The sequence below is a fragment of the Hipposideros armiger genome, unplaced genomic scaffold (assembly GCF_001890085.2).
Source record: "Hipposideros armiger isolate ML-2016 unplaced genomic scaffold, ASM189008v1 scaffold_33, whole genome shotgun sequence".
Taxonomy (NCBI): domain Eukaryota; kingdom Metazoa; phylum Chordata; class Mammalia; order Chiroptera; family Hipposideridae; genus Hipposideros; species Hipposideros armiger.
Window position 1 is genome coordinate 589,767 of NW_017731383.1, and position 19,214 is coordinate 608,980.

Consider the following 19,214-nt stretch of genomic DNA (forward strand, 5'->3'; position numbering starts at 1 on the left):
AAATTCAAGCTTTATTTTCTTTTCCACAGTAGAAACTAATGATCTGAGGTGTCTTTTAATATGCTTTTAAATTGAAAAGAGAGGGAAAAAGCTTTCATGAAAATTATAGCTGAATTCACTAAATCGTGAACCAGAGGCTCATAAAGCCACAAAGCCCAGCTCCAGCCGCTGGCACTTTTGTCAGGGCCTGAGGAGACCTGCACGGCCGCCCGGCGGGCGCTGCTCACCTCGCCAACGGTCCAGGCATCAGTGGGACACGGGCAGAAGGCACCAGTGCAGGACAGAATGGGTGAGCTGCCACCTTGCGGGCTCTGTCCTGTTGCAGGACACTCTCACTGGGCAGAAAACAGGCTTTATTATTCAAGCCATTCTTGTATCACTTTTTTACTATTTATTTTATGTTTGGGATAAAGCACTTCCTGGAAAACGTCACAGACTCAAAGGTGATGAAACATGCTGGTTGGCTGCAAGCAGCAGACGCACAGATGTCCCCAGCCCTCCACTCAGGTCCTCCACTCAGGTGGGTGAGCCGTCAGGACCGCTGAGGTCTCCGGCTGCCTCTTCCCTTCTGTGCTCACCGACTGAGGCGGGGAAGGAAAGCTTTCGCCTCATGAGCTGACTGATCAGCTGAGAAATATCTGCCAAGCGAGCCAGCGCCTTCCCGGAGGCCAGCACTGGGGCTTGTTTGCAGATTTAATTAGCTCCTTGCCTTCCCAGTTTGGGCGGGTGGGGAGTCAACTACCGAGCTCTCCAGCAGAAGCAGAAAAAGGAAGTGGGGAGGGAGCCGCCCACCACATCCCAGCTTCTGTGCACCCACCGCCTCCAGTGCAAAGCCATCTGAGTGCTGTAGCCCACCTGGCCCACAGGCACCGCCCACAAGCCTGCAGTGGGAGGGTCCCAGGGGGGTAGGGCACCCCATCCATCAGCACTGGGTGGGCCCTTTGATACCGGGTGTCGCTCCAGACGCACTGAGACAGGGACACCGGGCCTGGGAGAGTCCTGTGAAAGGCTTGGGGCGTCCCATGACGGCGGGTCCCCAAGCCGACACACAGACCACTCAGCGGGGGCGAGCTGTGAACAGGCCTGCAGCATTCGCTGTCACACGCCCAGAAAAGCATCAGCGGCTCTGAGCTGATCTGATTTCTGCCATTGTCCAGTGGGTGGGGGAGCACGCCTGGAAACAAGGGTTTTAAAAGCCAAAGGAACACAGAACAAAAGAGGCCAAACCTGAGTGGGATTCTAAGCCTGTATAGGGAGTGGACTGGGTCTAAAACTTATCACAGCAAATCAGCCGTAGGGAGTCCTGGCAGGAGTCCTGTCATTATTAGATACGGCAACATGCCCGCCCCTCCCAGGGCCGGCTTCCCAACAGGCCCATAGGCCCACCCACTGACAGAGGAGTAGCCTTTCCCACCAGTTCCTCCCCCGCCTGGACAGCTACTGCCCAGATCGTCCACCTTCCGCCTCCTGGTCCACTTCCCCCCGGGCGTCCGGCCCGCGTCCGTCTGTAGTCCCCACGGCAGCTACAACAGGGCTTCTTACACGGACTCCGGCAGCTCATCCTCAAACCTCAATGTGTCTCTGAGCCGTCACCTGGAATACAGGTGAGGCCCGGGTCTCCGAGCCTCAAGCTCTTCGGAGAAGTCACAATACACTGCTGCAACACACAAGGAAGACAGTGGACACTGCTGCCCCAGACAGAGCCCTGCTCAGAACATTCTGTCCTTAGCAAACAATACGGCCTTTTCTTTGCTAACTCAAAAATGTAAATCGCCCAGAAATGAAGAAAACGTCCACAGGCCACTGTCTCAGGTTTTTAGTTTCATCCGTTTCCTTCCAAGAAACAATGGCCGGTGACGTGCGGAGTAAAACACAGAAGGTTCTTTCTGGTCCTCAAAGTCACAATACAGAACTCCCTCCCCCAGAGCAGCCACCACCTGGTTTCAGGGCACTCCCCAAATCCGTTAGGAAGCCACTGAGGTCACTCTACTTCTGACCCACCCACCCCTGGCAACAGCAGAAACAGCTGGATCTGGTAGCCTATGTAAAATTCAGCACCTTTAAAGTATAGAAATCGTAAAGGATGGGGGAACTCCCAGACCGATTTCTGGAAGGAAGCTCGAAATAGGGGAGGTAAGTGACTGAGTGCCAGAGCCACTGATGTCCTCAGGGCATCTGTCCACACTGCAGCCCAACAGAGCTGCACTCTGGGGCTGCGCCCGGATCACCGTCACCCCAGCCCTCTGAGTACATGTGTGCATCACACACGCACAGACGCCCTTGTGCTCAGGAGCAAAAGGCTGCCTCAAGACGGGGGACAGAAAGAAGACAGGCTTGGGGCGTTGTGGGCGCCCATGAGCTCGGACAGGATGTGAGCTGGCCCTCACAGGCTGCACCCCAGAAACCTGGCAGGAGCCAACACAGGTTCTCTGGAGAGGCCACAGCCATCCCTGGCCTCGGAAACGCCCCTAAGTATCGTCCAGAGGCAGCGGCGAGGAAGCAGCGCGAGCCGCAGCAGCGTGGATAAAGCAGCGACACAACCGACGCAGAAGCACTTGCACAGACTTCGTGCTGGAATATAAAATGCAGACTGTGAAACAGCCAACCGTGCTCACCACATGGACGGAAACAAAAGTCAGAGTTGAAAATATCTGCATGGAACATAAAGCTATAAAAAGAAACTTAGGAAATACACCAAGTCCTCAGAAAGCACAGACTTCACAACACACAGCACACAGAAAACAGATACTTTGAATAGCATCATAACTAGTAAGGAAATCGAATTCATAGTTTAAAAAGTCCTAAAATCCCCAGGCCCAGAGGTTTCACTGGCAAATTCTACCAAACAGTTACAGAAGAATTAACACTAACTATCCTGATTTGAAACCAGACAAAGGCAGCACAAAAAAGAGAAAACTACAGGCCAACATCCCTCATGAATCTAGATGCAAAAATCTTCAAGAAAATATTGACAAATAGAACGCAGCTCCTATGGGAATTATTACACACCATGACCACGTGGGGTTTATTCCAGGGGTGCGAGGCTGCTTCAATATTCAAGTACCAGTCAGCGTGAAGCACTACAATGGGCTGAAGAAGAAAAGTCACGATCAGAACAACGAACGGGTAGGGGAAAAGGACCTGACAAAACTCAACTTCTATTCATGACAAAAACTCGCAGAAAACTAGGAACAGAGGAGTTTCCTCGACTGGAGGAAGAACAGCTACAGAAGGAGACACAGACACAATAAAGAAGGGGCAAGTGAAGAGCCTGAATCTGAACTGTAATTATCGATACGAAACCAGGAGGAGCCACTGGAGAGTCCTGAGTGGGACATCTGCGGGACAGGATGTGACCGCCTTCCCAAGGGCTGACTGCCCGCCGCGGCCCCGAGAATCAACTTGAGGGAGGCCGAAGCAGAGACACCAGTGACGCAGGTGAGGGCCGGACCAGGATGGCAGCCAGGTGCTGAGAAGCAGGAGGATTCAGGTGTGGTTCCCCTCATGGGCCGGGTCCCAGGGAATGTGAGAAGGGGGGCCAAGGATAAACACAAGGATAAAAGGACACACACTGTGTGATCCCACATCTGTGAGGTGCCTAGGAGTCACATTCACAGGGACAGAAAGCAGAAGGTGGTGCCAGGGGCTGGGGAGGGGAGACAGGGAGTGAGTGTTTCATGGGGACAGAGTGTCAGTTTGGGAAGATGGAAAGTTCTGGAGACGATGGTGGGGACGTCTGCACATCAGTGTGAATGTGCTTAAGGCCCGTGAGCTGCACACTTTAAAATGGCTCAAACGGCTAATTTTATGTTGTGTGTATGGCCACAAAAAAAAAAAAAAAGAATAAACGCAGGATTCTGCCTGAACCACCGTAGCAGTGGTGCTGCCATCATCCCCACGGGGCTCTCAGGAGAGTAAGGGCTTGGGTTCTGGACAGTGGGATTTGGAGTCGACTGTCACATGTTCAAGTTCAAGCAGACTGTGTGATGGGCTTTAGGTCTGGAGGGCAGGAGGAAGTCTGTGCTGTGGCTACAGTGTCAGAGCGGGTGGCAGTGGCTCTGAGGGCCAAGACACAGGACATGGCGGGGACAGGGAGTGCACACAGAGAAGACAGCCGAGAGCTAAGCCTGCGCCACGGCCCAGGGGCGGCACCTGCCGAGGCACCGCCAGCTGCCCTCAACACAAACACCGATGACGCAGGAGCCACGGCACACACTGCTCACGCGCACTGCACAGGTTTCCTTAAGAAGCCCAACAAGTCCAGGCGCTCTCAGGAAAATGGCGCACCGCCAACACTCATCACTGCTGCTGGGCTGCTACGCCCACTTCTGAGGAAGCGTGGGATGTGGATGGCGCCCAGAGAGTCCGCATCTGACGTCCATGCCCTTGCTGTGGGGTGGGCCTTATGACACGCTTCCAACCCAGAGTGCAACGAACACGTCGGAAAACACTCCCAAGGCCGGTCACACAGCAGCACTAGGTCACACAGCATCTTTTGTGTGCCCCCCCCACGTTGATGGGGCCAGGAACCATACTGTGAACCCCCTAAGAAGAGGCCCACATGCAGAGGACTCAGGCCCTCAGTGGGACAGCCAGTGAGGAACTGACTGCCATCAATAGCCGCCAAGGGAGGTTGGAAGCAGGAGGCTCCCCACGTGGGGTAACCCCCACGGGTAAGAGGTGGGGTAACCAACCTCTGCCCTGAAGCCACCGGTGACACCCTGACCCCACGTGTTCAAGCTCGATCCAGGAAGAAGCACTTCCTAAGTGCCTCAGAATGACAGCCCTGTGGGATGTGGGTCGTGGTTGGGACCTGGGCTCCCTCCTTATGGTCACCCAGGTTCTGCTATGATCCCACAGTCCCATGGGGACCCTTCTGTGAACAGTCACTCAAGGATGGAGCCCCTCCTCACCCAGCCACCCCATCGTGAACTTGGCTTAGTTCATCCCCCACAAACACCCAGAAACATTTTGACTTCCTGCTTCCATTACACTCCAGAAGTGTACAGTTTTGCCTTAAAAAGTCTTAAGTACAGTTTAATCTGCCAGGAATGAATAGAAGCAAACTGAGAAAAAAATGAAGACAGAACTTCCCACAAGCAATTTATCCTGAGGAAAGGACCTGCCTGCAGGAGATGAATTTCCTTCTCTTTGCGATAGCACTGGACACCCCAAGTCCGGGCTCCCTTGCTGCCAGTGGCCCCAGGCCCCCCCCCCCACTCAGGTCATTCAGTCCTTAAAGGGCACAGGGCTCCTGGCTTAATAACTATCACCCGCGACTCCAGCAGTGCCCCGCTCTCCGGCCAGGCCTGTTTGCAAAGCACAGTGCCCCGAATTTGTTTTTCCTGAATCAAGTCTGTTCCGTAAGCTTGTAAACCCTAGACAGCTCTCAGATCGTTTCTGTGACAAAGTGACAGCATGGGAGCTGCGGCTGTGCGCGTCTGAGGAGGGCGTGCGGGCAGTGAGGAGGACAGGGCACTTCTGAGCCTCTGTCTCACACAGTGCGAACTATAAGAAACTCAGTTTAGAAGCGAGGGAACACTCCAACCTCCACCCTCATCACAGATTCACGCTCTCTCTTCAGACATGCTGGTGGCAACTATGTCACAGGGGAGAACAGGACGAGCGCGCCAGCGGCTCCTATGTCCAGCAGGTACCAGCAGACACCCGGGGACACAGAGCTGCTTAGCCAGACCTGATTCTTCCCCTGGCCAGGGCTGGACTTGGACCACGAGGACACTGGTGCTGGCAGAGCCCTGGCCCTGCGGGACACACAGCCCAGGCTCTCGGGCCCTGCGATGGGGCAGAACCAGACTCGTGCCTGGGGACACCGCCAAGGGCCAGGCCGCTCCAGCAGGGCGGGAACACATGCAGACACACACACACATGTACACATGCATGCTCGCACACACACATGCACATTCACACACACTCATGTGCACACATTCACATGCATGCTCACACTCACATGCATGTACTTTTGCACACATGCTCACACCCACACATGCACACTTCCAGACACACTCACACATGCATGTTCACTCACGTGCACTCATTCACACACGTATGCTCACACACAGGCATGCACATTCACATGCATGCTCACACTCACATGCATGCACACGCTTCCCACTTGTCGTCCACATCTTGACTGACCTGGGGTCCCCCGAGCCTGCTCTCTGGGAGCGCTCAGCCCACTCAGTGTGGCGAGGCAGACAGACACCTCCATACGGAATGGGGTGACCACACTACACGCTGTTGGCAGAGGCACTCAAGTGGCTGCCATAAGAAAACCCCATGGCTGGTCCTCAGGAACAGCACAGCCCCTCACGCAGTGGGGCCATGGCACCAATTCCGTGCTCACAACGGACCAGAAGTCAGTCATTTGGGGCAGCAACATGTCAGCCTGTGAGGCAAAAACAAAGCGTGCACGCTGGGCCAGGATGTGACCGCCGTCCTCTGGGTTGAAGATTTCTTTCAGGTGAAAGTACGCGAGCAAAAGCCGCTATTTCAGAAAAACCACGACCTGAGCCCTGCTCGCGGGACGACACAAGTCACGACGTCTGTTTAAGGGAAAACCCCAGCTATCCGTCCTTAGAATAACATTTCAGCACCCAAGCATATGGTCGCCATGGAATACCTGTGGCCGAGCAGGCTGTCACCACACCGTCACCCCTCGTGCTCCACTCCCAGAGCTGAGCTGTATCACCGACATCTGCTGATGAAGCTACGAGAAGCTCGGCTCCTGGTATGAAATCCAGGACTTCAGGGCTTCAGGCCACACTGTCACTTATTACTTGCTTAAAAACAAACCACAGCGACACTCACCGAGTGCCTGCCCTGAGCACAGTCTCATGTGCCCTTCCTGGCACATGGATGGGTCTGTGATCACTTCCGCTTCACAGATATGACACTGAAGCACAGAAGTGTCACCTGCTCGAGGTCACAGGGCTCGTGGGGGGTGGGAGGGTACAGGAGGCTTCTGTGGGGCTCTGACTCCACAGCCAGAATGCTACTAAGAATCTACTGGTTTTATAGTATCTATGTAAACAGAAGACCAATTCATGAAATTGCTAACTCTCGACAAATGTAGAAATTCCCTCACAAACGTTAATCACATCTTCCCAAGAGGACGTATGTTTACGTATATATTACTTGTTCTAAAACTGCAGAAGTACCACAGCTGTCACTCACTAAGCAGTTGCTCAGGCAGGCCCCACGTGAGCCACTTTAATACATCACGTGGCATGCTATGGCCACCCTATGTGACACACTCATATTATCTGCACAGATAGTCTCAGAGAGAAGCGTGTGCCCAAGGTCACAACCCACCAGCTGCCGTGTGAGCCCAGACGGCCTGACCCAAGCCAGCGATCCTAAGCACTGCCCCCAGCCCTTCCTAGAACACACAAGCCCTCCCCTCTGACCTGGAAAGTGGGCGATGGAGCCCCGTGACAAAGACATCCCCCTGTGCTTGTTCTCCCCTTCCTGCTCTCAGGCACAGAGCCGCAAGTGTTGATGGGGCTCTTGGTTTTCTGGCGGAGAGGACAGTCCCACGCTTCGCCTGCAGCCACATCGGCAGCCACTAAGGGGAGGAAGGCAGGCATGTCTGCACCTTCCAGGTCTGCTCCTCCAGGATGAAGCCATCTGTCCCCTGCCCCAGAACGAACACATGCATGGGGGCGGGCTCCCTCTGACCATACAGCCAGGGGACAGCACCCGGGTCGGGGAACATGAGCTGAAAGGAGCCCAGGTCCCCGACAAGCCATGAGTCAGCTGATCCAGCCATGTCACTCACTCTGGACTGTGAAATAAATTTCTACCCTCAGGCACTGGATTTGGGGACCTCTGTGTCACTGCAGTAGGCCTCTACCTTAACTGACAAGTGTCTGTAAACCTCAGTCTTAGGTCCTACTTTTTGGTTCATTCCCAAAACATCTGCAGAGCCCATCTTGTACGGGGAGCTCCATGCTGGGCACCTGCCACAGTATGTAGTCACACACTACAGTCCTCGCCAGGTGGGGCCCAGTCACAGTGATCTCCAGGACGGTGGCCCAGGGGCTCAACGTGGCTGGCTGTAGGTGGCAGCTATGCTGAGTCCTGAAGAACACGCAGGACTTTGGGGCTGACAGAGGCTCCGGGAGGAGGCAGCATCATTCAGACCGAACCTGAGGGCTGCGGTGGGCCAGGCCCTCAGCGCCCACTCTGGCTCTCAGCCTGTAAGGATGTTGTTATCTGCGAGCCAACGAGAGCCAGTTGAGTGCGGGAGTTTCCGACAGCCTCTGCTGCGCGCGTGAGTGTCCCGCCAGCCCCACCGTCACGGCGGCACCAAGATATGCACTGGCCTGACTGTAGCACGGCGTGGCGAGGGGACAGGCAGCGCAGACAAAGGCCATCCTGTGCCACTGAGACTGACCACAAGACTGGCCAGTTAAACGAGACACTGTTTACACTGCGAACAGCGGGAGACGTGAGCTCTGTGCTTGGGAAAACTGGCTTCAAAGCGGTAACTGTTTTCCCAGCTGTGAAGGCTCCGTCCTGGGAAATCTTCTCATGCCATCACAAAATAACCTGGAGACGACTGAACAAATATTCGGCCTGCTCTGCTGGTTCTGGCGTTTTAGAGCCAAACTGGATAACTTTCTTACATACATTGTCTGTGAGTCAGTGACTAATACGCCTGATAAACATTAGTGAACATGATAATGAAATAAGCTCCCTTAAATAGATGCGGTGTCAACTCCCTTCACTGAGAACAATAAATCCCGTGGCTCCCTGAGCGGCAGGACAGGGCAGGCAGATAATCTGGGCAGAAGAAAGGGCAGGACAGAAAGCGCCCTGCGGTGCTGTTGTTTATTCTCAGGCACTGGCTCATGGACCCAACCGCTCAGCAGTTCAGATGAAGGGAAGACAGGGCAGCACCGGGCAAAACCGCTGGACGGGCACGCACACACCACAGATAAGCTCTTGGCACCTCTGGGCAAACCTCCCAGTAAGCTTTAAAATGTGCAATCTAGGCCTTTTGAGCGTCTTTCGCTCGGCCCTCTCCAAACTCTTTGGCATGTACTTTCTCTTCTAATAATGGCCCTTGAGCCATTCTCTACTGCTCAGGCCCCCGTCTGTTTCTTTAAAAATGGTTTTTTTTTCTTCGAAAAAACTGTCCTTTTTCTGCAACTTAAAAAAAAAAAAAAGTGCAATCTATACCATGACCAATTTCAAGACAGACACGACATGGGCTCTCCCTTCTAAACCCAAGAAGAGAAAATACAGGCCACTGAAACAGAGATCCACTCAGGAGACCAGGGTTCCTGGCCAGTGCTGCCACCAGCCGTGTGACTTTCCTCGAGACAGAAGGGGACAGTCCCAGCCCCTGGCGTCCCTGGGCTATTCTGGACAAGGGAGTGACAACCCTGGGCCTTTAGGAAAGCCATAGAACAGGCGGCCTAAACTCAGTTCAATCTCAAAAATGGCAAATGGGCTAAAAAAACAGTCCGAGTTTAATCATTCATTGCTTCACAAATTATTTGTGATAAAGTGACGTGTGAAAGCCAGAAAACCAAACAGGCTTTTAAAAATACTTAGGAAAAAATTACACATATGCTCACACCAAGTGTTTCTCTTGCTAAACTTTCCACGTTTTCTGTATTTTACACAATGGGTATGTTTTAATCTTTATAAAGGGGGGTTTTGTTCTTAAAAATTAAATTAAATATTCAAAATGAGTGCCTTTAAATTGTGTCTTTACAGGAACATGAAGAGTTCGACTGTGTCAAGAAGATATGTCCTTACAGAAAGACTGGAAAGGGATCCAAAAAAGGAAAGAGCTGGATGTTGGAAGGGACACTCAGAAGATGCTCAGAACTACTGGAGACGGCTCTTGACCTTTTCTGATGAAACTCTCCCCCAAACACACAAACGTGACATTTGGTTGACACTTTCGTCCCTGAATCCTATCGGTGGCCTAGAGGGAAGGTCTTCCAGCTAGTAAAGCCTGTGCGCCGGTGACAGGCCCGCGGGGCCCCAGCACAGAGCATACTGTCACTGGGACTTGCGCTCCGAGGGGCTGCCCCAGGAAAGGACCAGCTGTTTCCATCATTCGGCCTCTGACAGGGACATCGGATCATCTTATTTTCATGGTGTGCCCACAGAAGTCTCACGGAAAAAAGATACAAAGATTTTATTTTTCTTCTTTTCCCCAGCTTAGTTTTCCACTAAAGAAAGAACACTGAAAAAACACTGTTCTAATTTCAAAACTCTTAGACACCTAACAACCTCTGGAAACCATTTTCAACATCAAACGCTGCTTTTCCAGTGACCACGTTTCCCAACCCGGCTTTACGCAGCCAGTCTTATCCTTCCCCGTTTGCCACGATTTGTAGAAACACCATGAAGGAGCTAACTTTTTCCCTGCGCTCCCCATGCTGAAAGGCAGGTCCCTTCCCCCCACCAGCCTCTGATCAGAAGTCAGTACCATCGGCACCCAGGGCATTGGCACGGTCACCATGGGACCCAAGGGGACACCCTTCTGCTTAGCTGCAGGGAGCAGCGAACAGGCTGCCTCCCTCCCATGCCTTCCCAGCTAGTCAGCCTTGCCTGTCTGGTAGCTTTGCACACTTCCATTTTGATGCTCTACTGTTTCATTCTGTGTATCTAGGCACGAATGTATTTTTATTTATTCTGTTTGGGGCTGGATGTGCTCCTTCCACACACGCAGTCATCAACTTCACAAATTTCTCAGCAATTCTTCTCTTCAAAGGCTGCCTTCCTTCCATCTTCTCTATTCTCTCCTTACTCCTATTAAACGTACGTTAGATCGTTCATCTCTTAGCTTCTCTCACGTGTTCTCATCTCTACACCTCACTGTGGTATTATGGGGGCATTTCCTCACTTCTATCTTCCAGCTTCTAATGCTCTCTTCAGCTGTGTTGAGCCTACTATTTAACTTGCTGCTCAGTTTTTTATTTCCATGGTCATACTTTTAGTATTTCAATTTGATTTCTTTTCAACTCTACCTGTTCGTTTCTCATGTTGGAGAGTAAAGAATGCTAATTCTTCCAGTATCTTTCCTAATATCTAAAACATATTTAAAGTCTTCAGATCTTCTGACTTGTGGTCTACATTCTGTCATCTATTTTACCGGCTGACTCTCATGACGGTTTTCCTCCCGTGATTGTGCTTTTCTGCTGTGGAACATTCTGCAGGAGAGCTGTTCTCCGTGGGAGTCCCTGTGGAGTGGTTTTGCATTTGTCTCTGCTGGGGAGCCCATGAATCCATGAGTCCAAACAAGTTTGTGGGTTCATTTCTTGACTGGGGCTCCCACTGTGGGTTAGTGCAAATTTGGGTCTGGTACTGACACAGCCGATGCTGTTTGAGTGACTCTTTCTCCCACCCCAGCTTCCAAGTCTCTGCACAGCGGGTAGCATTTTCTAATCCACACTTGAAGGCCCAGTGACATTGCGCTTTCAGCTGCTCTCTGCAAAGCCGGGATGGAGTGGAAGACCCTGCAGCCTGGGGCGGCGGAGGAACTGTCTGTTTAGGGCAAGGGCCACACACAAAAATAACCAACTGGAAAGATATTTAAACGTAAAGGAAAGACAAAGAGCTCTTAGTAGAAAAGAGTGTATTTTCAAATCAATACAGAGAAGCTAAACTTTGCAACAGAGCTGGTATTTGCAAAAGAAAAACAAATGGCCAATATGTATTTGGAAAATGACCATTCATGATAGTGATCAAAGACTGAAATGAAAACCACCACGAGCTATCTTTTTCTCCCTGTGTCATACTCGAAAACAAGAAAAACACTATAATATCCAGGGCTGCTGTGGGTACTCTCCTATGTGAAAGAGGACTACATCGATTGTGGAAACACTGGGGACAGACTCCAAAATATTATCTGCAGTGTTATCTCGGGGAGGTAGAATCAATCACTCTGGTTTCTTCTGTATGTTTTTCTGATTTCTCCCTCTCTCTCTCTCTCCCTCTCTCTCTCTCTCTCTCTCTCTCTCTCTCTCTCTCTCTCTGACATTGGTCATGTATAACTCAGGAAAAAATAATAAACATTGCTTTTTTTAAATTGCATTTTGCTGAGTTATTTTCTGCTGACTGCAAGGAAACAAAGCTCACAGACATCTCCCTGGCTGACCACAGCAGCGGTGAGGGCCTGAGATGTCGGCATGAGGACAGCTGGGAAGGGGGCCGGGGCTGTTCTCTTTGGCCCCAGAGAGGACGCTGGGTCTCCATGGCAGCGGGAAAGCTGCTCGGCTTCCAACTTTTCTGCAGTTCTTCAGACTTAACAAATGAGCTGAGAAAACCCACTTCAGAGATGGGGAGCACATGTGCTCGTGGCCGGCCTACCAAGAGACCGTGTGCCCGTGACCCCACCTCCACCTTTATCTCTGAAGGATGCCCAGCGAAGTGGCTGGGACAGCCACCTTGAAAAGCTCCTGGAGAAAGACACCCACAGGCAGGCACACAAGGGCCATGGCAGCACAGCCCCCCATGAAGCCAGGAGAACCCCGCTACCAGCCCACTGGCAGTTTACAAAGCTGACAAAGCAGTGCAGTATCAGCGGAGCCTGGGGAGAAAGCAGAGCCCCAGCCAGCCCCTCTTGGTGACTGGGGCAGCTCTGGCTGTCCTCTTCCAAATGGGGGCGCTGCGATGACTAAAATACAAGAGTGAAACACCGAATGCTGCTGAAGATGCAGGGAGGCTGGGTCACTCGTGCGACCATGGTGGGAAGGTAACACGGGACGGCCACTCTGGGAAACATTTTGGCTGTTTCTCAACAGACTAAACATGCATGTCCCAAACAACCCAGCAACAGACTCCTGGGCCCTTTCCCCAGAGAAAGGAAAGCGTAGCTTCCCAGCAGCTTTACTGGTAAAAGCAAAGCTCTAGAAACGTCCTTCATTCAATGGGTGAATCGCCGTAAAGGGTGGCACAAGGGGAGCGTACAGTGACAGGATATTTCTGTATCTTGACTGTGGTGGTGGTTACAGAAACCCACACCTGTGATGAGACTGCACAGAAACACACACACACGAGTGCAGGCAAAACGAGTGAAATCTGAGAGAGGCTGGGGGCCGGGTGTCCATTTCCTGGTTTTGATATCACAGTCCACTACCAATGGGGGCACCAGGCAAAGGGCACACGGGACCTCCCTATAATGTGCTTGCACTGTGTACCTACAACTATTTGAAAAATAACTATTCTTTAAGGTAACTTCAGAGCGAGTCCTCCAATGGCACAGGTCTCTCCAGGCCCTCCACGAGAACGCTGTCACATGGTGACACGTGCACTGAAACGCTCTGAGCCCACCTCGTGTGGCCGCTTTCGCTAGCTCTGGGCAGTGTGAAGGAGACCGCGTGGCCACAGAGCCTGAGGTATTTCACAGCTGGGCCCTCTCAGGAGAAATTCACCAGCCCCTAATTTGATTTAGGCCAACTCTCTGATGAGGACAGAGAGGGGATGGTGACCAAAGCCACTGACTGACCAAAACACAAAGAAAAACAATTTCCATAAAGCCTCAAAGAGCTGACAAAAGAGTAAGAAATCTCCAGACCCAAACTGAGGGGTATTCAGAAGGTGGAACCCACATATATGAAAGCTTGCCGGGCTATTCTGTCCTGAGGCAGCTCGCAGGTGCTGGGAAGTGGGGACGTGGGCTCTGTGCCTTCCAGCTCACTGGGTGGTCTTTGGTTTCCCTGAATTCTGCATCACGTCCTACATTACCTAACCAAAGCATGATTTCCAAGCACTCTACCAAAAAAAAGAATAGATCAACTAGTAGAATAGAATGCAAGCCCAAGAAAATTTAGAGAAAGATTAAAAAATTTTAAAAAGGGTAGAATATTCACTAAATGATATGGGACAACTGTATCTTTCTCTTAGAAAAAAAATAAAGTCAGGTTCCTACCTCACAGAAAACACAACTCTAAATTTCAATTAGTTTAAAAAACAAAATATAAAAATCAAAACCGCAAAATCTAGAGAAAAATATACATGAAAACATGTTTATAATTAATTGTGGAAGAGGGAAGGACTTCTTAAGGAAAAGGAAACAGACGCATACACAAGAAAAGCTCCTGTGGATACTGTGAGGGTTGTTTGGTAGTGTCTGCCAATATTGAATCATTATGTTGTACTACACCTGAAACTAACGTTTTACATCAGTTATACATCAATTCAAAAATTCAAAATCAAATTTTAAAACTCACCTATAAAAAAAGCGCCTGTGAAAAATAGTGACATCAAAAGATAAAATGAGAAAAAGTATGTGTAATATATACAAAAAAAAAATCTTTGTTTAAAATAAGTCAATCAATTCAACAGAAAAATAGGCAAAAGATGTGATGAGGAAACCCATGAGAGAAAGACAAATGACAATAAATAACTGAAAAATGTCTGTTTCCCTAGTGAGCTGGAAAATATAAATTAAAACAAATTCTGCTCTTCGCTCATCAGGTTAGCAAAACGAGAAGATAGCTGATGGGCAGCGCTGGGTGCAGTGAGGAAGTGACCACAGGGAAGTCACCTGGGGGGCGGGGTCTGAGTTACTCCTGTCAGGTTCTCCAGGCCGGACCCACCCCTGCCAGTCCCTTTCTGGGCGTGCACCCAAGAGGAACAGGAGCACAAGACACAAGCACACACTGGGACCGTTTCCAGGGTCAATGCTGGAACCTCGGAGAATCACTGGTCTCTGGCCTCACTTTTTCTCATCTGTACAATGTACGCAGTCCGTGAACCCCTAGGAGTCTATCGATTTGTAATTCCAGTGCTTGGAGCACTCAGCAGTCAGAACAGAAAATGAAAACAATGGGAGGGGAAATTCTGCTAAGAAAAACAATTCAGCCTCCCAGGGAGTTGTTTGGGGAGATTAGCACCCCCCCAACCCCCACTAGTTTAAGGACAAAAAAATCCACTGCCAGACCAGTAATATTTCTTTAAGCAAAATGCCATTGGTATGAAGTATTTTGGCCCTGAGCAAATTCTCGAGGCCGCCAAGTTCACAGCCTCACTGGACGTTTTTATGAAGGGCTGCAGGCCTCATGCCCATGTAATTCCTACTGGATTTTCAAGGTTACACAGGAAGGAGAAAAGACGGTCTGTATGGAGTAGCTTTGCTTCCTCTCCATATAAACAACCTCCATGACCCCGGAGATGCTGGTGAAAGCGCTGGCCTCCTTCAGCTCAGCTGTCCCACTGGTCACGGTTCAGCAAAGCCCATGAAGACACTCAGGATGCACCAACTTCACCGGGAACCAGGGACCCAACTGGCTATGGAGAGCACACTATACTCCGAAGGAAAAACGGAGTTATCCTTCCAAAAGTTACTTGTCACTGTGCACTCCAGACTGTCATTCCTAACAGGACAGTCCTTCTCCCAGCATCATCGGCGTGCAGTGTGCAAGCAGGTGCCTTAAAGGAGGGGGCTGTATTCCTTACATGGGCAATGCTGGTGGACACCAGCCAAGCCAGCCCAGTTACACGAGGGGGCTAGGGCAGGTGACACTTCAGGTCCCTCGCTCTGAAAGGTAACCAGAGAAAGGAAACCCAAGTGCCAGTTTCAGGTGACCGTGCAGGTGACCCAACCTCTGGTCGACTCCTCTGTGAAGCTCAGTGCCCACACCCAGGCCCCTCGGCCTCTCAGGGCTGCTGAGAATCCAGCGTCAGGCACTTTTGTAAACCGCAACGTGCGGTGCAAACATAAGGGATTCTTATGCTGAGACAGTTCTGCTGACCCCATGGCCAAGCGAGCCCCCACCGTCCTGGGCCTCCAAGTCCCACCTCCAGGCAGCAAGGTCACATTTACACCAGCAGAGGCAGGCTCAGCCTAGGTACCCTCCACAGCAGGCAGACACTGACTGGCTCTGGTGTGACAGCTGTGTTGCGTTGTCTCTCCTCATGTGGCACAGAAATTCCAAGTATGTCCTCAGTGAGAGCAGAGGGAGGGGAAGGACAGACCTGCAGATGCCACCCTCCCCCATGCCCCTGTTCCCCCCACAATGTCCATGTGCACGTGAGCAAGCAGCCCCTCTGAGCTTGTGTCACCTCAACTGTAACCCTCACACGCCTGTCAAGTTGGAGGCTCATCCTGGCAGGAGCCTGGAGACACAGCCAGGCTGGCTCCGTCCAGCTCCTGAGTGCAGGCTCATAGGGGGGTTCAAGAAGCTGTGACAATGGGAGGGACAGGGGAGGGCATCACCCTCAGAAGAGAGAAGAGCTGGAACCCACCCCACCTCGTGAATGGCCTCCCTAGCAGGATGGGCTGGGTCCTGTCTAAGAACGGTGACCACGACGCGAGGAAGGTACCAAGGCTCCTCCTGTCTCGGGACAAGCTGACCACCCTCTTCTCCTTTGGTTCAGGCCACAAGGGCCTGCGCAAGCTCACGGCCAGTGCGCTGAGCATTGGGCAGCGGCAGGGAACAGGCACAGCTCAGATGGCTGTAGCCACTCCAGACGAAGGCCCGGAACCGAGAACGGTGGGAGCTGGGGCAGTGACAACAGCAGACAGCCCCACCGGCCGAGTGGGTGACGGGACTCTAACATCGCCTCCCCCGCTGGGGGGGCCATGAAGTGTCATCATTTGGGGTTACTTCAGCCAACTTGGCACAGGCTCAGGGCGCTTGTGCTGTGGGAAGTGACCCGCAGGCCTCCCCAGATGGACATTTCCAGGGGACAACACAGTGGTCCAAGTGGGGACAGAGGCTTCTCCATTCTCCACTGGATTCCAGAGGTTCCTCAGGGGGCGGGGGGGTAGTGGAGAAGGGGGGTCATGGGCAGGACAGCATAGTACTTTTCCACAAGCTCCCGTGACAGGAATAACGAAAACAATCACAAACAATCCCCAGGCCTTATCGGCCCACTCTGCTTAAACTTAGGTGCAGTGGTCAACATTCTGTGCGTTCAGAGCTGCCTGGCGCCTCTTCTCCATGATTTCCCGTGAGAACCAGAGAGGGAGTGAAGAAATATTTTTCCTAGCAGAGACCAGGATGTTCTCCAGGAAGAGTCGTCTCCATGCCTTGGGACCGGCCCCCGGAAAGACCACCAGGAGTCTTCAGGACACAAGCCCCCAAGCCCGGCACCTAACTCAGCGACAGCGGCTGAAAATCCTCCAAGTGCCTGGAACCCCAGACCTGCGGGAGATCTAAAGGCTGGCTGGCCGGCTCTGCGCGGAGGAGCTGCGACCCCTGCTGGCCAGTCTGGGCTCCCACACGGGGACCTGGGACACGGCTCCTTTCCAGGCCCCTCCTTCTCCTCTAACCCTCAACACCCCTGTGGCGGCGAAGCCAACACAAGTGCACTGGGCGCCACCAGGACCCTTGTCCCCAAGTTAGAAACCAAACAAACAAGTAGGCATCAAAAGACACTGGAGAAACACATACCAAAATGCTTGCTTCTTTTCTTTTGTTTTCCAAGTTTCTTTTTATCAACATGCGTGTCAATAACGAAAACAATCACACACTTTAAATAAAAACCATCACTACCAATCTTGGGCAGAAATTTTAACCTGTGCTAACAGTCACCATAAACCCACACTGTTTGATGGGCCATGTTTCCTTCCTGAGGAAGGAAAGCTGGGGTCCTATGACAAAATAAAAATCACCAAAGCGATCGCGTGAAGTTCATTTTAAAGAAACTGGAGTCTAGCCAGCAGGAAGGTGTGAGTAGAAATGGCCACAAAAATGGTATGCAGCTGAGGCTCTGCAGGAACGGGGGTGGGCTGTACCACCAAACGGAAGCTCAATTGTTGGGTTGCCTGAAAAGTCACAACGTATTTTTTCTGTGTTTTTTGTTGCAAAAATGCATCATGAATTTTTCAACAACCCAATAGCTCTAAGAAACTGGTCTCCATCTGGGATCTGGAAACCAAAAGAACAGCCACAACTGGGGCTCAGGCGGTGAGAATGGGGGAATAACAGGAGTCAGCCTGGGGAAACAGGTTTGCTGACAGCCTGCACTCACAAGACTCGGGGGGCTGCTGAAAGCAGCCAGGCTTCCTGATCCAGGAGCAAAGATGCCTGCGCCTAATGAGGCCCCAGACCTTGTGGGTTCTTGGTGAAAGAGAACACAGGGAAAGGGGGACCCGGAGCAAGTCAGGGTCCTGGGTGCCCACTGGCTGCCCCACACCCCTGGGGGTGGCAGCTGAGAGATGGCCCCAGGCACAGCTGAGCCCCTGCCTGCCCCGCCACGGCCACCTCCCAAAGCAGAGCTGCCAAACTGGATGGAGTCCTGGAGTGCTCACACCCTGAGGGACAGCACGGCTTCCAAGGTGCTGGCAGCACGGTGGTCCCAGGGAACCCGCTCCCAGGGCCCTGATGCCACACACACGTGCAGAAAACTGTCCTGAGAGGAGGCTCAGAACGGCCCGCCCTCCTCTCCTGCCTCCTTCTGCACAGCGGCACTTCCATATTCTCTGCGGGAGAGGCTGCCTGTCACCTTGCACCTTACTCACCAGGGCTCACTGCTCAGGGCGAAAGAGCCTCTGGGGCACTAAACGCAGGCGCAGAGTGAAGCCCTGATGTGAAAGTGAACAGATGTGCCAGCAAGCGACGCACCCTGGCCAAGTCGGGCGGCTTCCAACTCTTCCTTCTTAAAAGAACTGAAGAGCCCAAGAGAGCTAGTGTTTGATGGCAGAGCTTTAAAAAGAAACGGTAACACATGCCAAAAACACGTAACAGTCTCAGGGTTCAAGGCATTAAGCAACATCGCTACAAGAGAACTTCCGTGCTCGTTTACCTGTTTATGTGACTGAGATTACGCAGCACTCATAGCCAGAGGCAAGAAGCAGGAACAAAACAATCCCAAGCGGGGCCATTCAACCTGCAGGTAACATTCATCCACCAGCCAGAGAACTACGTGGTGTGCGCCTAATCAAACTTGACTTTCTGTTGAATAACGTGTCAAAATATACTATCTTATGCTGTTTTGATCAATTGCATACTAGGAATTACAAAGACAGCCCAATAGAGGGCCGGCCGAGTGGCGCGATGGTTAAGAACTGGCTTGGGACGCCAGAGGACCCCGGTTTGGATCCCAAATATGAGGGCCAGTGACACTGCCCTCCACAGCTAAGATGCTGAACAACAGCTCAACCTGGAGCTGGGATGCCATGAGTCGCCGGTGATGGCATAGGCTGCAGTCCCTGTGGCAGTGGGTTGCCATGGGCTACCGTGTGTAGCCAGCAGCCAGCGTGAGTGGCCAGCAGCCGCAGT

At 52.0% G+C, this 19,214-nt stretch overlaps 1 protein-coding gene across 7 annotated transcripts in view; it reads right to left on the reverse strand.

Moving 5' to 3' along the window:
- Window positions 1-19,214, reverse strand: part of CHLSN (cholesin) — a 99,441-nt gene that overhangs the window by 71,832 nt on the left and 8,395 nt on the right. The gene's annotated exons all lie outside the window — the stretch shown is intronic.